Source organism: Electrophorus electricus, chromosome 7 (genome assembly GCF_041902795.1).
Source record: "Electrophorus electricus isolate QZ-2024a chromosome 7, ASM4190279v1, whole genome shotgun sequence".
NCBI lineage: Eukaryota > Metazoa > Chordata > Actinopteri > Gymnotiformes > Gymnotidae > Electrophorus > Electrophorus electricus.
Window position 1 is genome coordinate 13,426,891 of NC_137503.1, and position 20,610 is coordinate 13,447,500.

Here is a 20,610-nt window from a genome sequence, read left to right on the forward strand (position 1 = left end):
GGAATGCTGTTTGGTCATAGTGACTGCAAGCATTTGTCCAGTGCTTTCAGTACTCCTATCCTCTCATACAGAGATGACAGTGCATGAAAGAATGGAGCAATTCTGATCACGCATTGCTATTTATATATTTAATCCCATAGTCCATATTTAGTTGGCCAAGACATTAGTGCTTAATGCATGCTATTCCCATCGCTGCACTGCCTCCAACCCACCCTTATGTCCTCACACACTCCATCACCCATTCTTTCTCTTTCCCTAGCAATCCTTTTTTCCACCCTTTTTCTTTTCAGTGTTCTCATGAGAGCTGTAAAATATTCCTCTTTGGATGTAGACGAAAAATAGAGAATGTTTGTCTTCTCCTGGTGCAGAATTTGTACAGAAACCAAACATGTGCATGGCTTAGAAGTAGAATAATATGCATACTTATTTATAGTGCACCATATAAAATGCAGGAGTCATTTGGCTTATTAATTTCTTGCATTCACAACCTGTATACATCTACACAATGTGCAACCACAGAATTTGGCGAAACAGTTGCATATAGGAACATAACCTGTGAATATATCTGCATAATCTGGTGAATTTTGGTGGCAATACAATGCAATGTAATACCCCTTGAAGCACTAGTTAGCCCCACATCATTCAAGTCACTTTGGCCATTGTTTGATCACACCAGCCTTCCCATGCAGAGAATAAGCATGCAGGAAGAGTCCTGTTCAAGACCACACCCCTGCAGTGCACTACAAAAAAACTAGCTACATCTTCTCATACCATTCCATTAAGGGCAGAAAGTGAGTTCGCTAGGAGGACAACACTTATATTTGTATTGCCCCCTTTTCCTGTCTCTTAGGTCTTAAGTACAACACATTTGAAAGCACGCGGTTTAGATAAATAGACTTTTCTCTCAGTCTGTCCAGTGGCAACAAGGGTTACAGCTCAGACTGAGATTCTCGATCATAAAAGCCAAGCCAACTACAGGGTCTTGTCAGCGAGCCCACAAGGCAAGAACCTTTTTAAGCTCTAATCGGGAGTTCCCCGACAATTCCCAACGAGCTGCTCTTTGTGTGGGCCGCCGAGAGAGCTAAAAATAGAACCCGAATTAAGTATTCTAATATTGAAGTGTGTATTGGTCGACGGTATCCTTAGAGCATGTCTGTCAGCCACTTACGGAAATACCGTTTACCAGGATAACCCGTAATCACAACAGCCGCAAAAACAGTTTAGTAATGAGTGGAAAATGGAGAAAGCATGGAGCAAGCATCAAAAAAGCGCAAAAGAGGAGCTGAAAAGGTACACAATAAAAATAATCCAACAGGATGAATGAAACTGCACAACTTGTTTGGCTGTCGGAGTGAGGAACAGAATGGCCGAAGTAGAGAAAAGGTATATTCAGAGTACAGAGACTTTTTATCGTTAGCTAACTTGGTAAGTTAGTCAGGTTCTTTCATTCTGCCGCTTAAATAGAGACTTTCGATCCCGTATCAAATGACTCCTAGTCCATACTAAGAGTACTATTGTGACGTTGTAACAGGGATGAGGCAGAAGGCAGAACACAAATCCAGAGAGATGTTTATTAAACACGAAGGAAACAAACGAAACAAAACCAGCAAGCTAACGACATAAACCAAAACAAATTTAAAACACGATAAGCGGGGAACAAAGTAGTAACAACGCTAGACAACGTTAGCGAGCAGAACCAGGGACCGAACAACCGTACATAGAAGTAACGTGCTATCGGTGCTAAAAACAAGGACGCAGTGTATAGAGGTCACAATAGTCGACAACCAGGCTTACTCAGCACAGGGTTTAAATAGACAAACTATCAAAGGCTAATTTACACCCAGGTGTACTCAATAACTAGAGCGGAGAGTGAAACGAGGAGGCAGAACAGAACGAAACCAAAAACAAGGAAGCAATTGGAAGGCATGACAGGTGTTGCCGTGGGAACCGCAACTCCAGGGGAGGGGCAGCCGTGCCAACTACCTTAAAAATGAAAAACATTTCAGTTAAGTGAGTGAATGTTAAATAAGGAGTTATCGAAACTATTCCTGAATATAAATTGCTTTAGGTAAGATGTATTATGCACTATTTGGGTGGTGGTTCTGCCATTTCATGCCCAACGTAATGCACTACATAGGGCGGAAATCATTTGAGATGGTGCCACTAGTCTCTGCTACCCAGAAAAAGTAAACGGTCCTGTCAACTGTTTGTAAAATATTGAAAACATTCAGAAAATTAAACTTTAGGAATAAAACTGTGCTTGTTGTTCAGAAATATATGTCCACAGTAACAGACAGCAGGTTTATTTGTCTTAGAAAAACAGGAAAGCTTAGGTTTTACTTGTAGCGATGTCTAGAAGTTTACTGATACAAGACGGGGAAAACCCAAAAGAAGCATTTAAGGGGGGTGTATATATATATATATATATATATATATATATATATATATATATATATATATATATATATATATATATATATATAATTAAATTCCTATATGGTTAACCGTTATGGTATGGTATAGTACACATATTCTCTAATTCAAGCTGGCAGGATACACTTCAGAGTTTTAGTGTTATCATGGAAGTCATGGAAGACAAGCATTGAGACCATTTTCTGTCCTGGCTCCAAGATGGTGGAATGAACTCCCATTTACTGTCTGGACAGCAGAATCCCTTGTAGTCTTCAAATGCAGACTGAAGACCCATCTATTCGTGGAATATTTAAATAACAACTGACCCTGCTCCCATATTGACTGACTAAATTAGTACTTATTGTAGGGTATTGTTTTACACTGATGTTGTTTAAACACTTATTGTTTATTACACTTATTATTGTATAAGATAGACCTTTTTGTACTTTTAGGCATCAGTAGTGATCCTTGTATTTCTACAGTATTCTAGATCATTTGCATATTGGACTCTAACCTGCTGTACTGGCTAGGATGTATTCTATGAGTAAATGACAAAGCACTGTTGTAAGTCGCTCTGGATAAGAGTATCTGCTAAATGCCGTAAATGTTTCAAGTTCAGTGAGCCATAACAAAAGACACAATAAAAATATATTGATGTATGATATTAATAAAGTATTGGTTTATATATAAGTGTTATATATTTAACCCATATATAAACCTGCTCTATTCCAACCTAAGTATTCAAGGTGAAGATTTCCTCAGGATTTTTAGCTTAAGGTTTTTAGGAATGCCTGAGGGTTTCTTGATAATGGCTTTTTGGGACTGTGCTTTTGTTCATGTTAAAGAGTGTTTTTGACCACAGGTACTAGGCAGATTCTTTCTAAGAGGATTGGTGAAAAAACATTTGCAGAGCACTACCATTTGCAGAAACATGCTAGGAAATGGCTTTGCTTCATCATCATATGCATTTGGCACTTTGCAATAAGGTAAAATCTGTCAAATGACAAAGCCATTTATGGACTAATCAGACTTTATAGTATGCTTATCAGACTTTTATGGTATGCTTTTGAATGATTTGAGCTTTTACCATACTGAAAGCCATGCTCCCTTTGATTTTTTTTTTCCACATTTGCACAATTCAAGGTGGTTTTAACATTCACACCATAGAATTCCTGAATACAAACATTTTTACCATGTAAAGGTTTAATATATAAAGTTATTTCAGCAGAACTTCATCAGAGAATAGACTAATATTATGTTTAAAGAAGTGTAAAATTAAACAAGTCATGTGATATGCTTGGCAATTTTTGCCAATACTGCTGATAAAGATTATTTGTTCTGTTTGTAACATTATAGCTGTTCTGATAGAGAACCTGAATAGGCCTTTTTTGTAAAGTCTGTCACGGATCAGTGAGATATTTCTGTTAGTCATGTAGACCCTCTCCCTTAATACAATGCCATGCTTGTCTTTTCCTGCATCAATTGTGTGTCACTGAAACTCCTTAAGAGCATTGACACCAACCCCTAGGATGTCTCCCATTACCTCAGCCGTGGCTACGCTATAGGTGGGGGCTTTCACAACTCATCAGTGCACATCTCCCCAGCAGGGCACAGTTAAGTGGCACAATACCTGCATACATCCTTTTGTACTTCCCTTCCTGTGTATTATTCATTGGGGAGGATGTCTTCAAGGTCCCCTCCAGCCATTTCTAAAGCGAATTCTAACCCCAGCTTATTAACACTTCCTGTCAACACAGTCATCCTCACGCAGCATCCCAGATACTTTATTGGGTGAGCCTCTCTCTTTCAGATTAATGTCTAATGAAAAAGTATTGTATTCACTCAGAGATTCACTCTGAGATGTATTCTTGTAACTTCCTGATTTGTACGATTAACTGGTTATCATTATAATAGTAGTAATAATGAACAAGAACATTTGCAGCTGCTTGAAAAATACACTTTGTTTATATATATATAGTGGAGACACTTACATGAATGCTAATAGTACTGTTCAAACGACAGTATCTTACTGCCTCGCAGCCTGAGTCTGACTTTGCTTGCTGATTAATGCACTCAGTTTAATTAGCATTCGGCATTGCCATTGTTTATCTGTTGCCAGTTGCACTGGTTGGCTGCCCACAGATGCCCCTGACTGTGTGACAATGCAGTGCCTTATGGTTCTGTACACATATTCAACATGCATGCTTTCGCTCAAAGGTGCATAGTCAGGTATGTAGGGGTGCTGATGGATCACTGCACAGGATTGAGTGCATGAACATAGTGCGTGTAGATCTTTGTCCATCTATGAAATGTGTGCACAGCTGGAGAATTTGTACAGATCTAAGGGTATGTCTTTCACAGTCTTATGATGAACTGAAATGGTTTGTCAGCTCATCATGTTAAGTACTTTAGCTATGGTGGTGTACAAGCAAAAGTATCATTTACTCATTACTCATTCAAGTTTGATGAAAGTTTTATGTTTGTCAGATAGCCTCTGCCCAGTGCATGCCTCCTACATGGACATTGTGTGTATGTGTATGCTCCATCTTTGTCTTCTCCAGCATGTTTGCTCTCTATTAGGTGTAGAAGACGGATTATGCCCACATCACTGCCAAGAAGCAACATTAATCCTGAGGCCTCACCCAAGCCTGTTTGAATTCCCACAAACCTAAGGGGATGTGGATGCTTATGATTGCTGCTTTATCTTACTGCTGTTTTATCATACATGTTCATTAAACATATACGTATACGCTACTTGAGCTTAATATGCACCATATATCGGATTAGATCACTTTTTATTGGCTTTGATTCTCTTAGAAAAACTGCAGTTTCTTGTATCATAAGTTTCAGCATTATGAATCTGGCTCTAGGATGATTTGTAAAGGAATTCAATCAATTACAGTGTTTAAAAGCATTATCGGAGCAACACACTCCATACTATAGTGCTCCGTGGCATCACTGACCCAGCCATGTCACTGCGCAACAGTGTTAGGTCACTCTCTAGGCTGTGACTCTTCACTGTCCTGAGGTAGCAGGGAGAAGAGACAGTCCTTGTAACATGTCTAGGGTGAATCTTCAAAGAGGCTCTGTGGTCTATCAGTCTGGAGGGTTCAGCACTTGAAAACAAATCCTCATAAGTAGCTCAGTGTCCTCCAGTCAACAATGATAAGGAAGGTGTGTGGGGGGGTGGATTTAAAAACAAAATAAAGGTTTTCCCTGAGGCAACATGCCAAAGCATGTCAACGTTATTCTTATTTGATGTTTTTTTCAAGTATCACATGGTTTTTTATTTTACAAATTCCCCTTCTGCTGACAGTAGCTCTCTATTATATCCATCAATATTTGTCAATACTTGTGAATTAGAGAAAGAGTGCATACCAGAGAAGTGTGATTAAATCTGCCATTCTTAGTCAATTTGAAAGAACATTCCTGTTTGCTTCCTTACAATTTATATGCTCTTCAGCATGTATTAATGTTGCAGGAACACTTAGGCAAGCCATGTAGTCACATATGCTTTGTGTGGGAAGCCTAATAAATAGCTGTGATTGCTATGGTCAGGATAATTCACGTGAAGTGCTAGTTTGCTCAGAGCTCAACAAAGTCAGCACCAACCTTTCTTTGTGTCACTCACCCAAGACTTTTCTCATTGGCCTGGTGGGAATGCTGACACTCAAATAGCCTCGGTTATGTCACAGCTTGCCCTCACACATAGCGCAAACTGCAGAAAGTTCGTTAATGTGTGTTTCTCATAATATAGATCCCTGGTTTGCAGATATTGAAGTAGCAGTAGTGTCAAGACTGAAGCCCATAACCATGGGTAATACCATGGGTAAAGCTGAGTTGAAGTCTTTCGTCCCCAGTCACTTCCTGTCTGGGGTCTCAGTTGTTGCAAATTACACACAGTTGAGAACAACCTGATGGACACAGAGGGGCATCAGCAGCAGCTTGCATTTCTAGAAGGCTGCATACTGATCTGGGGTATGGGCAGCTCTTGCATGACTTCTTTTGACTTTCAGTTCTCAGGAACAGTCTGGAAAGGTTTGGTTGGATTGATTTAATTTATTCAGCTCAGCCAGCACTACCTACCTCTGCTTAGCATGCTGTCCAGCAGCAATAATTATCTGTTGACAAAAAAAAACCTTTGAAATAATAACTGTTAAGTTTTATCTTGAGATGATATGAAATTTGAAAATTATTGACAGTGTGGTTAAAACTGATGCAACAAAGGGAATCAGTCATTATAATTAAGTATGATATTTCCAGATACTTTGTTGGTTTCTTTTTCTTTAAATGAAATATTTATATATTTAGTTTAGGTTTTAATTTAGGTTTGTATTTTATGCCTAATGTGGTGCCTAAGTGCTAACGGACAAGTCCTTTCTTTATGCTTTTAGTAGAATAGCCTGGCAGACATTACAGACAACTTTATTTTATCCTCACTAAAATGTCACCTGTATATTAGTCTAAATCAGGCTTACAGTGTTTGAAGTATGTTAATATGCTTCTTTCTAAGCCACTCTGAAAGTTTAATGTGTCACTTAAGATTTCCTGCTAGTTTATCATTGAATACTGATGAGTGTTTTATACCATTTAAACATTTATAGAATTAAATATTGCATAGATTGTAAAATATATTGCAATAGCAATTGACTGTGTATTATTGTATTCAACGTGTACTCTTGGTACCGTTATATAAACAAATAAATTCTCTTAAATGTGTCAATTGTGCAACTTTCACAGCAAGACATTCTATGCTAGAGTCTACCCCAAAGGTACAATAGGATGAAATGTATTTCTCCAAATATCTTCTTTTTTCTTATTAGCCTGATCTATTTTTTATTTTTTGCCAACAGAGCCAAGTCAGAAAATATGCACAATTTAGCGTTATTTGCTATATTTTCTATACATGTTGTCTTCTCTCAGTATAAGGAATCTATTGGAATTGTTTTCATATCTCCTGGAGTCAGAAACCTAAGCATTTCTCCAGGACACCTAGAGGGCAGATGGAAGCAAGGGGCTAGTGAGACTGCAGGCAACCCCTGATGGACCACATATGGCCCAGTGTCCTAAAACTAATGAAAATACCCACTAACCCAGTTGACAGAACGGATTATGGGATGTCTTATTTCAATCAGTGCTAGTACATGCATGAATGGCTTCATAAACATACTTGGTGGAAGAACATGTTCAAGTAATGTGACACCCTGTGTAAGCAATAAATTTATTCATATTCACTACATGGAGAATGATAAAGAAATTATTTAGCAAAAATACCCACGGTTAACCCACATGCATGCTTTCGCTCAAAGGTGCATAGTCAGGTACGTAGGGGTGCTGATGGATCACTACACAGTAATCAGTGCATGAACACTTACCCACTGATTATATTTTCTGCATTCTGATCTTAATTAATGCACCAAATTGGTACATGTATCTAAATTGTTAAACACATTTATGAAGGGAAGCATTACAAAGTGATGGTGCATAGCAGCTAACAAGACTACGGTATACAAATGCAAGCTTATCGATCTTCTTTACATTGTTTTAATGTAATCAGGCAATTCCGACTGCTGTAATCTGGTTATCTAAGGTTGCAGCCCCGAGCTGAGAGTAACAAGGATCTCGGCCTCTGCTTAGCTTGGAATTATCTACTGCACGGACCCTTATCTCATGATCATGAGAACTCTCCGCTGCCTGCCACTCCCGGGCTGACAGATGACTAGCTTACTGTGTTAGATTAGCATTAAGGCCTGATTCATTGTGGGAATGAGATGTTGCCAGGGTCACCCATGAATCCTGTTCTAGTTTTGAGAGTTGTTATGGTCAATCATTGCAGCTCAAATAACACCTACTGAGGTAAAAGCTGTTATACATTATAACTAGAGCTTGGTTTACAGTAATGATCTATTGTAAATGTAATTTTCATTTTATGTCTAATATAATTGTAAGTTTACTTTCAGTTGATTCACTCGGTACAACACGTAGGATATCATGCCCTCGCGTGTCTGGCTGAAGACACATGTAAGGTAGATGATGCCTTGTGACAAAACGTGGCTGACACTGACCCCACACTTATAACCCTTCATTACGAGCCTTTCTCCACAGTTCTTACCTCTTTGTCAATCAATTGTTCACCAGCTGTCATAGGTATGACAACTTTCATTCCAACTTGCAACTATGGCACCAGACACCTGTTGGTGAGTCATCTTCCTGCAGAGTACTGTTTGAATTTTGGTAACTCACTAGCTAGCTTGTTTAACTTTGCTAACTGCCACATAAAATGATCTTGCAAGTGTCATGGCCCAAGTGCCGCAGGGCATTGAGCAGGATGCACAGACTCCCTTGATGATGTGAAACATTTAATAACATAAAACATAAAGGACACTCGTGGCACTCACATGAGGGGGCTTGCTCTTCACAAGACGACTCATATCTGGGATTGGTTTGGCAAAGCTGACATAGATCTCTTTGCATCTGGAGAAAATACTCACTTCCTTCTGCTTTTCTCTCTAACAAACCACAGCATGCCCCGGGGGTGGACGCACTGGCAAACCAATGGCCCAGAGATCTCTTGTATGCATGGTGACTCTGGAAAGGGTGCTTCAGGAGGGCCTAACTGTCATTCATGACTCCCTACTGTCTTACAAACCAGTGGTGGGCAGAAATAATCAGCCTCCATGCAGGGGATCCTTGAGATCTTCCTCTTCTCAGGGATCTCCTGTCTCAGGTGGGAGGACAAATAGTGCATCATCTAAAAGCCATTTTTGTAAAGATAAAGAATGGGGAGAGTTGTATGGAAATTAGTGTTTGGCAGCTGTAAAGCCACCTAACAAAACAAGGTATTGATAGTTGCTGCCACTAAGTAACTAAACCATCATTAAGTATGGAATCTGACTGAACAATACCAAGGACAACAAATCACAAACCTTCTTCCAGAAAACCATAACTCATAAGACAGAAAGAACCTAGTCTTTTTTGAGAGCCAAAAATTGGATTAGGTGAAGGTATAGACTTTTTGCCAAACTGATTTCTCTTACAGCCTGTTGCTAATAAGTTACAAGTCCTCCTTCCATAAGCTGTCAAATGATAAAACCTGAAGGAAGATGCAAAACAATACTGAAAAAAGACCCCTAGCAATGGCTGGTGCTAAATGAAAGGAATGTGCTTAAGCTACAATTCCAAAACGCATCATACCTGCACTTCAACATTTGCAAATGAAGGAAGAAAATAAGAGTTGCCAGGTAACTCAGTCTTTCTAAATGTCTTAGAATGGGCTGATACCATCTTCTCCATTGAAGTCGGGAAATGACATTAGGTCCCAAATGTAAACCTGCAATTTGAAAATGGAGTGAATGAATACACAAATTTGAAGTAATTTTGGAGGCCTTTTCTGTAAGATGCCATAGAGAAATAAATTTAGAACCATTTTTTTATTCAGCTATCTTAACTGAAGTATTTAACTATATTTGGTCTTATGATCTATAAAAGGTGACTTAATCTATATTTCCATATGACCAGTGACAGTATTAGAAATTTGTCAATTCTAAGACAATTGTATTTTTCATCTTGTAGTGAAAGTGTTTAGTCAGTGTTTGGGGTTTATATCCCCAAATAAATTTTGAGGTCAAAGAGTGACCTATCAGTAACCTTTGGGTGGTGCCAGAGGAAACATAGAAAAGGTTTGTGGCAGGGTGTACAATTATTATTAAAATACGAGAGTGAAAACAAGAGAATTTGTAAAGGTCCTTTATCTTTGTCAGAGCACTTTTAAAATATTAATTATATATTCATTATATTGGAGTTCCCAAGTAATTTGAGCTTGAGTATTAAGCTTGTGAGAAAATGGGGTGTTATAAGATGTAGCCAACTGCCTAGCAGAGCCACTAAATGGCTATAATTCAGGATTCTGCATTATGGACTACAGAATCCATGAGGAAATCAACAATGAAGTCATGAACAGTATACCTTGAAAATGAAATACATCTTGAAAGCCCAAGTAATTATCCTCAATATATTAAGAGCCAAGATCAGAGAGTTCACATGACAATTACAGCTGACATTTTTACCTGTTTTTTTTTTTCTTCCTCTAGTGGGTTGTATTGTGTTATATTGCTCTAATGAATAGTGATACTTTTTAATGATGTGTATCAAGTCCACAATTCTTTTTCCTCCATCTTCCCAGGATTCTCATCTTCCTTCTTCCCAGGATTTAGAATCTAGGAGCTCTATGGTATCAGCCTCCAAGACACAGACTAGCCAATGGATGTAGAAACATTTGTTTTGGCCCAAAGAGTCCCCCACAGCCTTCTTTCTTTTTCTCCTCGGCGCTCCTCCCAAAAGCATACAGCTGATTAGACAGCAGAAGCCTTTGCTTATAGCTCATCTGCTCTACTGTTCTCCTATCCATCATAGGCTGCTCTCATAGATGAGCTCTTTCTCAGCCTTTTTCTTCCTAACTTTTTCATTCCATACACTTGGCCAAAGTGCCTATATGACCTGTTTGTGTAAATCTTTCTTTGCCTTTTGGGATCAGGATAGCTTGGGGAAACTACCACAATCTTTTTCTCGATTCACTGGTTACTTTCCCTCTATTCATTTTCAAAACAAGCTTTTGTGGGGGGTTAGGCAGTTTCAGGCCCGCTGTGTTTTTGTGACAATAACAGACAATAACTGGATCTGCCAGTTCTGAACTGCTGCATAGAATTCACTGGCACTGAGTGCTGTTTTGAAATTGGCCAAATGTGTTTCATAGAGGCACATACTGTAAATGTGGCCATTTGGCCATTAAACTGGTAATATATTGTCTATGTTGAGCAGCAGTGTATATACTGAATGAGAGAGGCAGTATAAAATTGCATTTAATTTTCAGATCTAATGAGTTGTTTTGGGCTCACAAAATCCATGTGCATGAATAAAGTCATACTTCATCAAACATTATACTTGAGATGGATATAGTGGATCTGTCCATAATTAGTGGGAATTGTACATGCAACATATATCATGCTTCTGTCAGCAAGTCTTTGAGTTACATTGCCTGCTTCTCCCTTTGCTTATCCAGTTTCCTTTCTGGGTGGTAAATTTTCACATAAAATAACCAACTATTAAAGCTATGTGTTCAAGTTTGTTAGACAGTAATCATTTTAATTTGGAAATAGGTTATTTGCGTTTCCTGACATCCTTAAATTACTAAATTCTTGATTCATTAATTGAGAACAAAATGTTTCAAAGATCTCAATGATGATTAATTGACAATAGTTTTGCTTAGTAGGCATTTTAAATTTCTTTTCATTTTTGTACCCAGAAATCAAGACTAGAATACCAATACCATAATGCAAAACAAATTAAATTCATTTGCTGATTTTGCTTTCTCGTTGTGTTAACCTTTGTAGATTTGGTGTGACAGGAGTAGGCTAAGCAGGATGTGGGGATGAGTCACAAACAAAACACATGTTTTATTTTCACATATAACATACACGACATTGATCCCATTAGCCTGTGTGTTAACATTGACACATCAACGATAAGTGTGTATTATATACACACAATGACAAAACAAGGATCAGGTGAGAAACACGAGAGGGCATGACCACACACCCACACCCACACCCACACCCACACCCACACCCACGTTTGGCAGAGAGGGGCTGCACCTTGACATTTGGGCCTTCCCACCTCTATCTGGGTGCTTGAGGCATTGCATAACAGATTAACAGGTATCAGATATTTTGCATGCATCTAATAGTCTAAACATACAGTGGTGTGAGAGTGTTTGCCCCCTTCCTGATATTATTTTTGCATGTTTGTAACACTTAAATGTTTCAGATCATCAAACAATTTTAAATATTAGACAAAGATAAAGGTAATCCCCCAAAAGTCCTGGGGATCATCAAGTTAATTTTCTGGCAAAACTGAGACGAGCCTTTGTTCTTTTTGCTCAGCAGTGGTTTTTGTCTTGGAACTCTGCCATGCAGGCCATTTTTATCCAGTCTCTTTCTTATGGCGGAGTCATGAACACTGACCTTAACTGAGGCAAGTGAGGCCTGCACTTCTTTGGATGTTGTTGTGCCTTCTGTTGTGACCTCTTGGATGAGTTGTTGCTGCGCTCTTGGGGTAATTTTGGTCGGCCGGCCACTCCTCGGAAGGTTCGCCACTGTTCCATGTTTTTGCCATTTGGCTCTCACTGTGGTTTGCTGGAGTCCCAAAGCTTTAGAAATGACTTTATAACCTTTTCCAGACTGTTATATCTCAATTGCTTTGTGTCTCATTTGTTCCTGAATTTCTTTGGATCACAGCATGCCGTGTAGCGTTTGATAATCTTTTGGTCTACTTCACTTTGTCAGGTAGGTCCTATTTAAGTTATTTCTTGATTGAGAACAGGTGTGGCAGTAATCAGGCCTGGGTGTGGCTAGAGAAATTGAACTCAGCTTTCCAAAGATGTGATAAACCACAGTTAATTTATGTTTTAACGGGGGGGCAGGGCAATCCCTTTTTCACACAGAGCCATGTAGGTTTGGATTTTTTTTTCCCCCTTAGTAATAAAAACCTTCATTTAAAAACTGCATTTTGTTTTTACTTGTGTTATCTTTGTCTAATATTTAAATTTGTTTGATGATCTGAAACATTTAAGTGTGACAAATATGCAAAAAAAAAAAAAAGATATCAGGAAAGGGGCAAACACCTTTTCACACCACTGTACATGTGTCTAATAAATACGTAAGTCTCTCTAAATGAGTATCTGCCTGCTATTGAAAATGTACATGTAATTTTCAATTACATTTCAGTTAAAACCATTTTGGTTTCCTTGATTATGTGTATATAAAAAAATGTAAAATTCCCCATTCGCCCTCCAGGCAGTCTTTTTCCTTCAGGACCGGGTCCTCTACCAGAGGCCTGGGAGCTTAAAAGGCCAGCATAGTATCTTAGCTGTTCCCAGGACTGCACTCTTATTGGTAGAGATCTTGGACAATGTTCCTGGCTTCTGTTGGGGCCATTTTCCCACTTTGGGGGCCACAGCCCCTAGTGTTCCAATTACCAAGGAAACCACAGTTGCCTTCACTCTCCACATATTTTCTAGCTCTTCTTTCAGCCCTTGGTATTTCTTGAGCTTTTTGCGTTCCTTGTTCCTGGTGTAACCATCTTATCTGTCTGTATCTGGAAGTCCCACAGGATCTTAGCATGGTCATTTTTCCACCACCTTTTGGGTTGTAACCCACTTAGACCTTGGAACTTCCAGCCCATATTTAGCACGGATGTTTCTATATACTATGCCTGTCATTTGGTTATGGAGTTCCATGTACACCCTGCCTGCTAGCATCTTGCAGGACTCATACTCCCTCTTTGGCTAATGGACTTCCTACAGGGACACGGTCAGAGACATCCCAAGCTGCTGCCTGTATCCTTGGGTGCCGGTGAGAGGACCACGACCGGTGTTTACAGCCACACCAGAGGAGAAGTGGAACCTTGAATTTCTTTGGGGGGGCCTAGGGCTACCAAGCCGGGACCACGGAGAGCCAAAGGACTCCATGGGGACCACGGTGTGGGTGGTCTGGTGGAGCCAACTTAGTTCCCTGGCTAGCATGGAAGTAGTTTGTGTTCTCCCTCTTCCAAGTGCAGGCCATGAGTACTGGACAGGTCTGCCCACAGCCCAGGGGCTCTCCTTGGGCAGCTGGCGACAGTAGGACTATAGTCCGTGGCAGAATGTCTGGACCCAGGGCAGATGTGCCCCTTTGCTTGTTCTGTAGGGCCAAGGACATGTCTCCAGCGCCTGCGCTTTGAGCGGGCGTTGCATCTAGGCACCTTTTTGTGTTTGTCTACAGGTGCATCTACTTGTTGCAGTGTGCACCCACTGTACAAGTGGGGGCAATATGTTGTTTGTCCAGGCTGGGTCCCTTCGAGGAAGTTGTCACCACTGAATGTTGTAATCGCACCTCCGGACCCACTGCTGAATGTCATAGCCGCAACACAGCCGTGCTTTCTGAGCTGGTGGACCCACCACGGAGCACAACCGGACTGTCCTGGGAGAGGCCTCCCAGGACTGAGATGCCTCCCTTGTTGGCGGCTCCTAGCCCGCCTCGTGTTGGGTGGGCACCAGGCTTTGCCATATTTTATGTGGCTTGTGTGTATATGTGCACGGCAGTCTGTGGTTCGCTGTCCTACTGATGGATGCATGGAGCCATGCCCCTTGGGAGGGAGTACTGTCACGGAACGCTCCCCTTTCCACTGGTCAGGTGGTATGGCAACCGCATGCAGTGGGAATTCACTGTCTTGTTTGAAACCACACCTATGTTTAGCACACACCTGCACCTAGTTTAGTCTCATTATGTCTGTATTTAAACCCCTGTTGGTGTGTGCATTGGTGTCTGTCATTGTTCATGTTATATGTGAGTGCCGTTGTCTTTTCCCTATGTTAATAAATGTCTGTCTATGTCTGTACGTCCTGCTCCTTGCCCTGCGTCACTGAGCCCGTTACAGATTCCCATTTGCCTGTGGGATTCCAAGACCCTTGTAGCTGCACTTATGCTACACATACGTTTTGTATACTTTTTTTTTGTATACAATTTCATTACAATTTTGAATCTCTCTCCTCTTTTTTTTATATATATATATATATATATATATATATATATATATATATATATATATATATATATAATATGAGAGAGAGAGAGAGAGAGGGAGTTAGTCCTGTCCTGTTAGTTGTGAGGTGGGGCTTCCATGAGCCTCAATGAGCCTTGGGTACCCATTACTCCCTCACTGGTTCACCGGTTGTCCTTCCTTGGAGCACTTTTGGTAGTTACTAACCATATCGGGGACACCCCACTGTTATTTTGGAGATGCTGTGACCCAGCTGTCTAGTCATCACGTGGCCCTTGTCAAAGTTGCTCATTTCCTAATGCTTGCCTGTTTTTCCTGCTTTCAGTATATCAACTTCAAGAACTGAATGATCACATGAAGTTTAATATATCCAACCTCTTGATAGGTGCCATTATAATGAGATAATCATCCCTTGAGATATATATGGTAAGTAACCAGTAGGGAAACTGGAGGGTCTCTTTGTTTTTCTTTATAAGTGATTGCCAGATGGCCACAAAAGAAAAAAAGAACAAAATTAGAGCTAGATTAAAAAGAGGAACTGCATTTGTGTCTACTTGGATGAAGAGAAGAGGAGGCATACTTAGGAAACAGTGTGGTAGGGCAAGCCAGGAACATATGTATCATACAAGGAAGGCCAAGAGGGAAATATAAAAAAGCTTACCAGTGAACATCACATTTATTTAGTGTTCATTGTATTCTAGTTTAAGTGTGATGCTGGATGCAAGCACGAGTCAACATGTGCATAAACAAAATGACATTTAATGAAAAGATAAGCAGAAGAAGAAAACACAGTATACATGTACGAGCATGTAAGGGGTAGTTCACAGAGGTAGTTGCAAGGTTTACAAATGAAGTCACACAGCATGGTCAAAATAACAGACGAGGGTGCATAATCATAGGGTATATATTTATATGCACACTGATTAGGAAAGGAACTAGACAGTAAACGGGTGAAAACAGGGAAGGTCACCAATGGGGGTGGGGTGTGGGGTGGGAACATGTGGAAACAGGGTGGTAAAAAAAGGGCACATGGAGACACTTTGACGAGAGAAATATGAACACCAACAAATGGGAAAGGTCCATCACTTGGGAGAGAGAGTTGAAGAGGCGAGCGTGACAATAAATCTAATCAAGCAGACCTATATTACTTAATAATAAACTAGGCATAATAAACAACAATAATAAAATAATGCAGACTTAGAACTACTGCACTACTGAAACATTATTGCACAATCTCCCTCTTAGTCTGCTTGTTATTGTCTTCATTTTTGTTCTATATCTTTGTTTTGTGGTATGTTGTTGCTATGAATATTGAATTATGCAAGCTTGGGTAAGAGAAAGGCAAGACACAAATTAGAGTCATTCATTAATTAATTCATATTTCATTACTATTGTTATTAATAATAATAATAATAATAATAATAATAATAATAATAATAATAATAATAATATATTTTATTATTATAATAGATCAGACCATAATTTTAAGAACAGTTCATGCCCAAATCATGGCCATTCCAAAGTGTTCGCATAATGTTTTCATGCAACTGTAGGCATACAGACCAGCTCTGGTCTTGTGAACCCAGCCTCATATTGTGACATGTCCTCGTGTGTCTACAAGCTTCCAAAGACACACAGCTCATGGCTTTGTCTAACAAGCCACAGCTGAAATCACAAGAGTACAAAGCGTCTTGTCTATGGTAAACTGAACACTCCGAGATCAAGTACTGGCTATAGTTTTACTTGCAAATAAAACAAGGATGCCAGCCCACTTAGTGAGCCTCAGACTTGGTTGCAGTTTTACTTTGGATTAGAATGAGTTGCTGCCACACTTCAGACAGGTGCTGCTGTCCTGCAGGATCAAATTAGCCAGAAGGGCTTGTTTCGTCATGGTTGCGCACTTGATGCACGCCAAAATGTTCCCTTCACCTGGCTCATCATACTGCGTAATTAGATCCTCAGTTCTCTGATTTAGACAAATATTTATTTCACAGCATTACAAAGTGTGACCCCAAAGGTTATGAAAGACAGGAGTTCACTATTCCCAAAATATTGCATTTTATCTCCTATGCTTACATAATATTGCATAACCAGGCATTTAAGTCAGTTGCACATGCACCATATATTTGCACACCTGCACAGATATTCACCCTCCTTTTTTAAACCCTGGGGCAAAGGATTCCAGGATGCCTTATTAAGCTCCAATTCCATACCAAACACAAGCAGTTTACCAGCAGCTGATTCTAATGCAACCTTGGGCTGGATACATTCTGAAGTCATTTTTCCATAATTTACAAATAATCTGTTGTGACAAGGGAAAATGAAAGTATAATGCAATTCAATTGCAAAGGAGGGAAAATTGCAGAAAGTGGTCTTTTTGTCTTATATTGCAGGTTTACGTTTATGTGGTTATGTGGTATTGTCTGTGCATGTTCATGTGGTGTGTGTTCATGTTAGTGTTTGAATACCCGTAATGACCGACTATTTCCTTGAGCTACATACAAAGGAGGGTCAGTAGGCATCTTCTGCCAATGGAGAAAAATATTAGTACAAATATGTATGCAGATACAAGCTTGTTAAAGAGTCTTTATATATGGGACGCACCAAAGGCTTGTATAAACAAAAATACAGAGGTACTGTTTGCTTGCAGAGTCCTGGCTGACATTTCCAGAGCTATCCATCAAGTTTCTATGGACAGAGAAAAGAGCCGCAGTTAATAAGCCCTGCGGATTGATGAACGCCACTAACAAGCGTGGCACGGATGCTGACGTCAACTGGAGCTCGTTCATCCTCTAAATCCACCCTTTGCATGTGCACCTCCACCATCCCCACCTCTTTGCAAGCTACTCAACTGTGTCAGAGCATTTGCTGACTGTCACACATCACAGCATGCTCCTCCATTTGCCATGTCTTTATCAAAGCATTTCTCTGAGGCTTCCCAAGCAAAGAGACCTCACTCTATAGCTGAATTGATCCATCAGGTTTGCCTTTTGAAAAGGGAGCATGACCCATATCTCCCATCCTCCCCTCTCTGTGCATCCTGCCTCAGGAGAGCATCATAGAATACTGATGGCCTTTCTGTTTGTTGTTTCTGTAGGGTGAGAGGGAGGAAGAGAGAAAAATGAGGAATTACGCAGTCCATGGTTATAGCAGTCTGTCTTGTCTTCTTCCGAATCTTACAAAATGTTTAATGAGCAAGACTCATAATCTCAACTGGTTGAACTTTGACCATGTAGTTTAAAAAATTGGGGTACTGTAGCATGACAGTATTTTAGTGTGGTCACTTTTGCTCAAGGGCTATCTGGAACTGTGCCCATTAACAGAGCCATCCCATAGAACACCAGTGTGAGCGAAATTGGGCACTGAATAATGATGAGTTTGTCTCGACTTCATAGCTCATGGCACCAAACAAGGGCTCCATGTTTGTGCAATTCATGAGAGAACTCATGTGCCACTATCTGTTATCAATGCTCAAATATGTAATAATAACTCTAAAAGTTAATGAAGGTTGTTTTCTTGGTTAAATCAAACACAACTGAACATTATCGAGGAGGAAAGTGCAAGAGAAGATTCAGTGGAGGGTTTCTTAAGACATGTACAGGGGAGTGGGAGTTGTATGTGTAGGTTGGGTGTTTTGTTTAAAATTCCAAAATGCTAACATTTTGTTGCATTGACATATTTGTACTGAAAGGAATATGTGATATGACAGAAATGTGATAACAAACTGCTTTTGTTATTATCTGCTTTGTCTGTGTTCATATCCACTGTAATACCCCTTAATCTTGCCTCCTCAGTGGTAATGAGTGGTTGTGCACCGCGCACACACACACACACACACACACACACACATGCTCACGTACACACATAGTGCACCCTCAAACTCATAAGAGGTCACATTCCTCCCATGCTCACGAAATCAATTTTCACCTATCATTAAAGCATAAAGTGTCCATCAGGGAACTGTTCTAATTAAGCAGGAACCTTGAGCAGGTCAATATGGCCGCTGTTTACCTCGTCCAGTCTCGCTCATCACTGCCAGAGATGCTTAGCCTCCACTCAAGCCAAAGGAAGAACTGATCCTGGGCTTTTTTCTTCCAGTCAGTGCTCACTGTCAGCTGCTAACTAATGAAGATTGGCTGGGAATAATATTTTAGCTACCATGTCAGCCAATGGGTGGTAATTAAGTTAAGCTTTTTTGGCATAGAGAAGAGGCTTCGGGTGAGCATGTCCAGACCAGACACTGTTCTCATGTGTCGTGCGTATACAGGGCCAGAACCACACCGTCTGACACGTGCATACACACACGTGCGTGCATACACACACACACACAAACACAGACAGCTAAATGACACCAGCGGGTTCTGACTCAGTCTGTGCGGCAGAGAGGCATGTAAATCATCTGACCGGGCTTCCTTATTTCTCATGAGGCACAGGTTGCTGAGTCTCAACTCCTCACATGTCCTCTTCCCCATGGCCAGGCCTTGACCTCTGCCCCATGGCCAGGCTCTTCCCCTTCCACAGCATCCCACACAGCTCTGCTGGTTACCTCCACATGCTTGTGGGAGGCGCGAGCAGCAGCTCCTCTGGTTTCCATGGCACCTGGGCTGCGGTGGGGAAAATGGAGCTGCCATCGACCTGGATCCTGTACCATGCTGCCACCCAAGTGTATGTGTGTTGGGGAGGGGGGTGGTTGAGTATGTATCCTATTTATTTGTTGATGCGCAGCAGGACAAATATAGAATTTGATATTTACTTTTTGGTCAGTGATTTTCATACATATTAGTATACATAATTCATATTATGAGTAACATATATGGTGTTAGCACTACAGTGGTACTGTAATTCAGTACTTCAGTAGTACTACAGTAGTACTACTCTGTAATAAATGTCTTTTTCATTGAAATAGCCCCCTTGCAGCCACATGCTGCCTGAATGTACATCTTATCTCTCAGCAGCTGGAACTATAGCTTGTAGTCAGTGTGCACACATGCGGCAAGTGCTGACATCTTTGTAATTGAGTGCTTACAGGTCACAGCCCATTTCAGATGAAAGCCCTCCATAATGCCACCAATTCCTCCAGACAGCACTTGGACCCCAGAAATAGATGTGTTTCTGGGCTTGATCTGGGCCCTGCTGCCCTGCGCTCCTCCTCATGTGTGCTGGGTGTGGTACTTAAAGGATATGACAAGTTGGGTTCAGAATAACAGGAGGAGAAAGCTTTTTCACGCAAGCTGGTGTAATGTGTGCGAGTGTGTCTGTATGTGTGTGTTCTGAGGTGGTCCACTTTAGTCTCCACTGTCTTAGACTGGTGCATGAATAAATTATGATGTATATGGTGTTTATCAGGCACAAATTGCTTTTCTGTCTATTAAATTTATGTTTGATGCAGTTTTCATGATGTGGTTGACACTCTTAGTTGTGTGACAAGCGCAAATGCTTTACCCAGCGATCTCCAGAGATTCCTGCTTTTAAAAAATATGATTTGATAAAGATTGATGTGGTTTTTGTGTAGGTACGTTTCATGTTCCATGCTGTCATTTTCTGTGCAAGGGAGAGTAATGGCGTTGGTTGCCACGGCAGCACTAATGACATTGCTGTATTCAC

The 20,610-nt window shown here is 40.4% G+C and overlaps 1 protein-coding gene across 2 annotated transcripts in view; it reads left to right on the top strand.

Moving 5' to 3' along the window:
- Positions 1-20,610, top strand: part of slc12a5a (solute carrier family 12 member 5a) — a 113,172-nt gene that overhangs the window by 26,974 nt on the left and 65,588 nt on the right. The window lies entirely within an intron of this gene.